This window comes from Microtus oregoni, unplaced genomic scaffold, assembly GCF_018167655.1.
Source record: "Microtus oregoni isolate MIOR12 unplaced genomic scaffold, Mior012 000037F_ref0000500, whole genome shotgun sequence".
In the NCBI taxonomy this organism is placed as follows: domain Eukaryota; kingdom Metazoa; phylum Chordata; class Mammalia; order Rodentia; family Cricetidae; genus Microtus; species Microtus oregoni.
In genome coordinates, this window is record NW_024543096.1 from 8,363,812 (window position 1) to 8,373,833 (window position 10,022).

The following is a 10,022-nucleotide window of genomic DNA, read 5'->3' on the forward strand; positions in this document are numbered from 1 at the left end:
AAAAGAACTTCTGGAGGCACCATAATCCCTGACTTCAAACTCTACTTCAGAGCTACAGTACAGAAGATAGCCTGGTATTGGCATAAAACAGCCAGGAGGACCAATGGAATCAAATCGAAGACCCAGATATTAATCCACACACCTTTGAACACCTGATTTTTGACAAAGAAGCTAAAACTATAAAATGTAAAAAAGAAAGCACATTCAACACATGGTGCTAGTGTAACTAAATGTCAACATGAAAATAGATCTAGGCCATTTCGTGGACGCCAGGGCATTGAGAGCATCTGCGGAAGCAGATCAGGAGGGTGCGGGTGGGCCTCGTCGGAGTGTTGGGATTTGAACTGCGGTTCTCGAACCCAGGATCTCGAAATGCATCGTGATTCCTGTCCATTAGATTGTAAGGTGTATGTAGGTAATCTTGGAAACAATGGGAACAAGACTGAATTAGAACGGGCATTGGCTATTATGGACCGCTCCGAAGTGTGTGGGTTGCTCGAAACCCTCCTGGCTTTGCTTTCGTTGAATTTGAGGATCCCCGAGATGCTGCTGACGCTGTCCGAGAGCTAGATGGAAGAACACTATGTGGCTGCCGAGTAAGAGTGGAGCTGTCGAATGGTGAGAAAAGAAGTCGGAATCGTGGTCCCCCTCCCTCTTGGGGTCGTTGCCCTCGAGATGATTACCGTAGGAGGAGTCCTCCACCTCGGCGAAGATCTCCAAGAAAGAGAAGCTTCTCTCGAAGCCGGAGCAGGTCACTTTCTAGAGATAGGAGAAAAGAGAGGTCTCTGTCTCGTGAGAGAAACCACAGCCGTCTCGATCTTTCTCTAGGTCTCGTAGCCAATCTAGGTCAAATGAAAGGAAGTAGAAGACCAGTTTGCAAAAGAAGTGGTGTACAGGAAGTAACTTCATTTGACAGGAGTATGTACAGGAAATTCAAGTTTTGTTTGAGACTTCATAAGCTTGGTGCATTTTTAAGATGTTTTAGCTGTTCATGTTCCCTTAAGCAAGATTGAATTTGCTTTGAACTTTAGTTTTTCATAGACTGAAATAAACCTAGATCCTGCCCAGTTAAAGTGTGATGTACTAATGATAAACCACTGATGGAAATTGAAAAAACTAGTTTCTTAGCTGGATTACAGTCGGGAGCTGTGGGTGAAATGATAAGCAGTCTGTAAAAGCTGCTGTTAACACAAGTTAACAGGGAAAGGGTGGGAACTGCACTCTGAAGACTTTCAAAGAGGTTCCTCACTGATTGCTATCTATGGAGGAAGCTGTTTGTAACATTCTTTATTTGGAAATGGAAGACTAAGTTACCAGTTGGTTTAAGGGTACATTGTAGAGCTGAACCTTTGAGTTACTGTGCAAGATTTTTTTTTTCATGCTGTCATTTGTAATATGTTTGTGAGAGTCCTTGGGATTAAAGTTTTGGTTACAAATTGTTTAACTTGAAAAAAAAAAGAAAATAGATCTATATCCATTGCCATGCACAAAACTCAAGTCCAAGTGGATCAAAGACCTCAACATATAACTAACGACACTGAACCTCATAGAAGAGAAAGTGTTAGGTACACTTGAATGCATTGGCAGAGGAGACAACTTCCTAAATATAACCCCAGTAGCACAGACACTGAAACTGAGAAGCTTCTGGATCTAGGGAAAAAAAAACATATTGAGTGAGCTAACTATGACCCAGAAAGACAAATATAATATAATATAATATAATATAATATAATATACTCACTTATAAGTGACTTTTAGATTTAGATATAAAGCAAAGAAAACCAGCCTACAGCTCATAACCCCAGAGAACCTAGGCAACAAAGAGGACCCTACCTAAGAGAAACATATGTGGATCTACATAGAAAGGAGAAAAAGACAAGATCTCCTGATTAAACTGGGAGAGTGGGGACCACGAGAGAGAATAGAAGGGGAAAGGGAAGGATGGGAGGGACACGGAAAAAATGTATAGCTCAATAAAAACAGTCAGGCAGGGCAGACAGATAGACAGACAGACAGACAGACAGACAGACAGATAAAGGCCAGAGAGATGACTCAGTGGTTAAGAGTGCTGTGCTAGTCAATCATGAGGACCCAAGTTCACATTTTAGCACTCGTGTAACAATCTAGGTATGGCTTCAGTATGTGCCTGATCTCAGGGCTATGGTGAGCAGGAACAGGAAGATCACTGGGGATTGCTGACTGCCAGCCTACCCCAAAATGCAAGATCCAGGTTCAGGAGAGACTGAGCCACAAAGAGATGAGACAGAGTGACAGAGAAGGATACTCAATGACCTCCTTTGGCCTGAGCGGACTTAGAGGTACATGAACCTGCACACACATGTTGCACATCACACCCAGCCATACAATACACATGCACTCATGCAGGTATGCATGCACACACAGAAATATATTGCAAACATCTCATATACTTCCCAGGAAAAACATAAGAAAATATATCTATCATATTAAAAAAATACCTCATTAAGAATAATTCTGGAACTAAAAGTTACAAGTCACTTGACCCTAACAGACAGTAACTCTCCTAGCAGTCCAAGCAGCAGAGAATGTGGCAGCCATATTATTCCCCACTTATGGAGCTGATGTCCGTTGCCTCTAGCAACTCAGTGATGCAGGCAAAAATCAAAACAAGTTTTCAACTTTTGGGCCCTATGATGATGAATCATTGTCAACCTTATTGGATTTAGAATTACGTAGAAGACCAATCTGTGGACATCTCTTTAAAGATGCTTCCCAAAGGATTAAACTGAGGGAAAACCTTCTCTGAATGTGGATAGCACCATTCCTGGGCTGGGATTCCGAACCAATGAAAATGAGAAAGTGAGCTAACCACCATTCTCCATCTCTCTCTGATACCTGGCTGCAAAGACAGTGTGACCCGCCCCCTTACACCCCTGCTACCACACCATAATGGATTGCACACTCAAACTATAAGCTCAAAATCTACCCCTTTCTTTAAACTGCTTCTGCCATGTGTCTTGTCAGAAAAAAGAAAAGTAACAAAACAGGCCCCGGAATTCCATTCTTTGCAACATTGTATAATTCACAGGAAGTACTTGCTACATTCTAACTTTCTTGACTGCTGTAGTTACTCTTTTTGCTACTCTCTTTGTTTGTTACTCTTTTTTGCTTCTTTGGGGGGCCACTACCAAGCTCCCAAATAAAACACATGGAGACTTATTCTTAGTTATAATAGTCCAGCCTTAGCTTGGCTTGGTTCTCGCCAGCTTTTATATATATATAGTTGAGTCTTATTGAGCTCTATATTTTTCTCTGCTCTCCTCCCTGCCTCTTCCCTCCCCTTTAACCCTCTCCCAAGGTCCCCATGCTCCCAATTTACTCAGGAGAACTTGTCTTTTTCTACTTCCCATGTAGATTAGATCTATGTGTATCTCTCTCAGGGTCCTCATTGTTGTCTAGGTTCTCTGGGATTGTGATTTGTAGGCTGGCTTTCTTTGCTTTATGCTTTAAAACCACTTATGAGTGAGTACATATGATATCTGTCATTCTGGGTCTGGGTTACCTCACTCAATATAATGTTTTTTAGCTCCATCCATTTGCCAGCAAATTTCAAGCTGTCGTTATTTTTTTCTGCTGTGTAGTACTCCATTGTATAAATTAACACATTTTCCTTATCCATTCTTCGGTCGAGGGGCATTTAGGTTGTTTCCAGGTTCTGGCTATGACAAACAATGCTGCTATGAACATAGTTGAGCACATGTCCTTGTGACATGGTAGAACATCCTTTGGATATATACCCAAAAGTGGTATTGCTGGGTATTGAGGAAGGTTGCCTAATATTCCCCTCCTTCTCTGGCTATTTCTCCTCCCAGATTAAGCCTTCTATATATTTTCTCTGCCTGCCACCCCCACCTATCCTTTCTTCTGCCTCATCATTGGCCATTCAGCTCTTTATTATACCATCAGGTATTCTAGACAGGCAAAGTATCATAATTTCACAGAGTTTAACAAATGTGACATAAACAAAAGTGACACACATTAACATAATATTTCCAACACTTCACATGTATGCCTGTGTGTGTGTGTGTGTGTGTGTGTGTGTGTTTAGACAGCACATGTGTGCAGATGCCTGCAGAGTCCAGAGAAGGACTTCAGATGCCCTGTAACTTGAGTTGTAGGTGGTTGTGAGCTCCCTGATATGAGTGTTGAGAAGTAAACTGGGGTCCTATGAAAAATCAGCAGGCACTGTTAACCACTGAGTGACCTCTCCAACAACTAATTATAACTATTTTTGCTTATTATTCTTAGGAAACTAAATTTGTATTTGTCAAATGAACAAAATGTGTTTATATCATATGTTATAGAAAAATATAAGAACAGAGTAGTTAAAACTGGGGGAAGGCCAAATTTAATATTAATAGTTGAGAGGTTGCAATGCAGTTATTAAGCATTCCCTAGTTATTATTAAGCTATATATATTCAGTTACATATTATATATGTGCATATTATATATGTAATGTTTGTGGGGGGAAAACTGACCAGAGACAAGTGTTATTCATACCAAGTTTGAAATTATGCAACAAATGTGTGCATGAACAAAAGAGAGATGAAAATACACACAAAATAAGTGCAGACTATGAATAGCAACGTGCTCAGAGGCATCTTTAAGACTCCTCTTTATCCTTGCTTGCTGCAATGCTTTTCTGACATAACAAAATGCTAATACTGCACTAATTATCAAGTTCTTCTAAGTATGCTCTGGAAGTCGAGATGAATTTTTAGGAAGATCTTGGTGAAGAGTCTGTGAGCGTTCTTTCCCTGTAGTAACAGCCCATGCAGCTCAAGAGGATAGAAAGACCAACCTCAGAACAGGCCAGAACAGCAATATCTAGGCACCCGGTACCATTTACTTCTAACATCAGGGGAGGCAGGTCTATTCCTCCAAATTGGTTTGGAGTAGAAACACATCTTTTTCACTGTTGGTGATTGCCTGGAAATGAGCTGCTTAGTAATTTAGAGCCTAGAAATATCCTCTGGCTGCTGTGTTCCAATGGCATTACAATCTTTCTCCTCTGGCTTAGGTAGAAACCCTGCTGAAGGCCCAGAGCATGGCTTGTGTGCCTTCTTTTTAGATTCCGGGTAAAAGGTGAGAAGCCTGCCTTTCTTGGACCCTTGCTCCATAGCTGTTGTCTCCCAAGTGGAAAGTGCAAATCCCAGGGAGACTGCAAATATTAACACTTAAACTCACATTTATTTATCCCCTCAAAATATAGCTTTGAGTGCTCAATAATTTGCATGTTGTTTTCATAATTAATCCCTCCAAATAGCTTATAATGTACTAAGTTTGTACATAGGGAACACAGGTTCAAAATTTTTTATTGACAAGCATGTGAACAAAAGAACTAGGGGTCCACTAACTACTCTGGAAGTAAATGAGGACCCCCACACTGATTAGAGTATTGTGAAAGAAAGGGCATGTTTTAATATTCCATGGACTGTCCTAACTGCAATCTCAGCCCAGGAACCTGCACTTGCTCAGCTCTGGCCTCTCACATCATGTGGATACCCTTGCAATGTCTTGCCAAGTGTCCAGGTTATCTACCTACCAATCACAAAACAGGCCCAGGCACAGTCTTTTTTTTTTTTTTTTTTTTTTTTTTTTTTTTTTTTTTTTTTGGTTTTTCGAGACAGGGTTTCTCTGTGGTTTTGGAGCCTGTCCTGGAACTAGCTCTTGTAGACCAGGCTGGTCTCGAACTCACAGAGATCCGCCTGCCTCTGCCTCCCAAGTGCAAGGATTAAAGGCGTCAGGCACAGTCTTTAATATTTTAATGATACTATTTCAATGATAATTCAATGATAAGTAACAATTTAATGATGATTATTATTTGTTTTGGTTTGAATTTTGTTTGAAACAGGGTCTTACTTTGTAGCCCAGAATTGCCTCCAATTCCTGATTTTCCTTCCTCAGCCTCCAGAATACTGGGATTACAGGTATACACCACCATGACCAGCTGTGTCCTGGAATCTTGTAAAATGTATTTACAGAAGACAACAGGGGGAGGTGTCACCCATGGTGACTGTTACAATTATCATTGTGCTGACCTGCCTTGTCACCTGGGTATACTGTCCCTTTAAGAGACAAGTTCTGCCTGCTTCCAATTTCCCTCTTCCCCAATGAGGCAAACTAGTCTCCATTCTCTCTTCCTTTCTCTCACTTTGCCTGCTCTTCTGAAGAGGCAGCTCCCTGCCTCCTTCCTTTCCTCTCTCTCTCTCTCTCTCTCTCTCTCTCTCTCTCTCTCTCTTCCTCCCTCTCTCTCTCTTTCTCTTTCTCTTTCTCTCTTCCCCCATAACCCTTCTACCCTCCTCTATCCTCCCAATACCCACTAAATAAACTCTCCATACCAAGCTCTCTCTGTATGGCATATCTGTCTGTCTTCCACCCTCATGGTCTCCCACTTGCCGTGGGACCTTGCAGGGTCAACGGCACCATTAACATTGGTGCATGACTCAGCCAGGCTCTCTCTGTGTTCCCTCCCACCCATGGGCGGATGGGCTACGGCACACGGGGATCCTGGCCCCGGACCACTTTCCAAGTTTCTGTCCACAGAAACTTGTGTATTGCTGTGCACAACACTGACTACATGCTAAGGGCCCCTCCTGCAAGTCAGCTTTCGCTGACATTCTTCTCTGGTAATTCCCCATGGCTGAAGACTGGGATCTTGTTTCTTGTCTCAGACTGCTGTCCTTTGTTTGACTGTTGTCCCTCGGATGGCCCAGAATGGCCCTGATCCCCATCCTTTGCACTGAAGAGCCCAATCACTCGACCCTTGTTCTGTCTCAAAGACATTTGCAGACAAGTTAGCTATTGGGTCTTCTCTCTCCTCTCTCTCTCTCTCTCTCTCTCTCTCTCTCTCTCTCTCTCTCTCTCACCCCTTCCTCAGCTATGGGAAATGGCCTAAGTACCCCTAACAACCTAAAGTGGCCGCCTGATAGCAGACGCCAGTGTGGGAGTTTTCTCGTTTCTGTCAGCAACCAGACAGATGGAAACGTTTCTACCCAGCCATGCTAAAGTCTGCCCCACTAGCATCTCACGCCTGTCCACTTCTCCCTCTGCTGAGCTGCCTCCCACGGCAGCGAGGCCTGTCCAGGGTGAGATACCCTACAAGCAAACCTGTAAATGCTCCTTCTCTCTCTCCTGTTCAAAATCTCTCTCTCTTCCTATCCTGCCTCTACAACTGCTGTTGCCACACCATCTAGCCTGGAGAGTCAATCCCTCTTCCCAACCCACTATGGCTGGTGGAGCTTAAACGTTTCCTGTCTACTTTTTTTATATAAAAGAATGTGTAAATGGTGTGCCTGCACAGATGTAATTCTGTTTTAAATGTTTTATGTATCCTATATGTCTTTCTTGCTATTTCTATCTGTTTTAAATCCCCACGGTTTCTGTGTTTTGCATCATGTGACCACCGCCGTCTTTATAGTGCCAACAATTCCCACAGTTCCTCTGTGCTTTGCACCACATGACCTTGCCACCATCTTTGTTAGGGGCAAGTGCTGACATTTTGTTTGAGCTTAAGATAGGGAGGAGCCACGAACTCATGAGGTTCTGCCCTTAACCAAATGGTACTGGCAGCCAGCTTACTCCCTAATAGGCATCCGCACTCCAAGAGTGGCTTGGCTGCCCCCTAGCTACATGGCCTGCCACCAATTACCTTTAAGCCATTGGCTATGCTTTTTAAAATTAACGTTTTGTTCTGTTACATACGATGTGTTCGAGTGATGGTATGCCTTGCCAGGGCCCTCTGAGGCATCTGTTGCACACAGAGACCCACCTCTATAGTACATCTACTCCCCCACCTATAACGACTGCTTTCCCATTCTCTGGCAGCACTGACTCTCCAGTTTCTTTTTTTTCCTCTCTCTCCCTTTAAATGTCCTGCCTGCTTGTTACAATGTGTCAGTCAGATATTTTTTTTAAAAAGCCAACTTTCTCTCTCTATCTAGCTCGCTTTTCATTTAACTTTATGTGTAATTTAAATTCAACTGTGTGTATATGTACATATACTTACTGTGAAAAAATGTTTCAAGCCGCCCTAATGAGCTCTGGTCGTTGTATCTCCTTCCAGACTGAAAAAGCAATAAGTCTCAAATATTTCAAATTGGTATATACTTATAAATTTATGGTTAGATCTCTTATAATATACTAAATATGTGATTCAACTCTGCTTTCTGTATAATGAGAAAAATTTAAGGTTATGAAGATCTATCTCAGAATAACAAGAGCTAACCTACAGCCTTCCCTGTAAGTTGTTCTTTGCTATTGTTGGTTTTTCTGTGAAGCTTCTATTGCAAACAGTTTTTTCTTCTTTGTCCTTAACAAGTATAACTCTCACGTGTTAAGTTAAAGACCAGTGCAGTCAAGCTGGAGGACTTTATTCTTCTACAACCTCTCAGCTTGGATCCAGTTCTCCAGGCAGATCCTATACAGTAGTCATAACCTATCTATACCCGATAAACAGCCCTCAAGTGCTCAGAGATCTGGAAAAATGTGGCATTTAAACACATAACTATTAAAAGGTTTCTCACAGCAGAGAGACAGATTGGTTCCTAGCAGCAGCACTCTATCTCCTCCAAAGAAGACAGAAAACAGGTGGGCACAGAATAACATCCATCCGCAATTCACCTTATCAAATGAAAGCGCTAACCACTGGGAAGAACTGCCGTTCATTTTAAACTCCCAAAGATCTCCAGACGGTGAATGGAATCAGCTAGAATCAACGGCCTGGCTGCTCAGTGCAAGTTAGGCTTGTCTTCCTACAGATCCCTAACCCACAGGATCCTCTGTGAAGCCCCCACGCTGACAACAGAAGGCGAATGCCACACCAAAGCCCCTGCCACCAATGGTCATGGAGGATCCCAACGAGTGGCTCTAGGTTGCCAGTAGAGTAAGTTCTCTGCCGTTTTTACACTAGTAACTCAAATAAAATTCTATTCTTCTCAAATATCTCTGATGCAGTTTGATGGCTGAGAGGTTTTGCCAGCCTGCAAAAGACAGCCTCACAAAGCAGATTTCAGCATCACTTCTTACCGTGTTTAAATAAAAGGTGTTTTAAGATGCACAGCTCACACCCAGAAGGTGTTTTAAGGCGTAAAACTGGAAGTGTTTAAGGTGCGTACCTGCACGTTATAAAGGTCTGAGGAAGAAAGTGTTTTAAGGTGTACACACGCAAGATCAAACTTCTCTCTTATTATGCTGCCATCTATAGTCCTAACATTATCAATAAAATGCTGATAAGCTATTAATCTCACTCTGGAATACTACCACTAGTATACTGCAAGATCAAGATTTTAAATTCTTCTTGGTTGCTTTCTAAAGATACTTTTCATTGTGCAAAAACATCTGTCACAGTCACTCTGACATAAATATGCTGCCGTTTATACAATGCATATGTCTAAAACTTGTGTTTCCACAAACTAAAGAATTCTTGTCAGCCAGGTGGTGGTGGTGGTACATGCCTTCAATCCAAGCACTTGGAGGTAGAGGCAGGTGGATCTCTGTTCAAGACCAGCCTGGTCTACAGAGTTAGTTCCAGGACAGGCACCAAAACTACAGAGAAACCTGTCTTGAAAAACAAAACAAAAACCCAAAGAAGAAGGAGGAGGAGGAGGAGGAGGAGGAGGAGGAGGAGGAGAAGAAGAAGAAGAAGAAGAAGAAGAAGAAGAAGAAGAAGAAGAAGAAGAAGAAGAAGAAGAAGAAATCTTGTAAGATGTAAGATCCAGAGGGCTGAATAGAAGGAATCTTAAACAAGTCAGATACACCCCTCTCTCAATTCCCTGGTCCTAACATCCTCCTCCTCAAGTACTAGGACCTAAAGAAAACTTTTTCTTCCTAAACTTAACCTTGTCCATTGCTCTGCCAATACCTCGCAAGGACTAAAAGACACTGGACAGTTCCACACCACAAATCCAAAATAGGAGTGAAGCAACCGGCTACCCGGGAATGAGGCTAGCATCCCAGCTTTCTCAGATCCACAAATCAACAG

At 42.3% G+C, this 10,022-nt stretch overlaps 1 pseudogene; it reads left to right on the forward strand.

Moving 5' to 3' along the window:
• The first annotated feature begins 310 nt into the window (after nt 1–310).
• On the forward strand, nt 311–1,436 carry LOC121433256 (annotated as a pseudogene).
• The last annotated feature ends 8,586 nt before the right edge of the window (nt 1,437–10,022 follow it).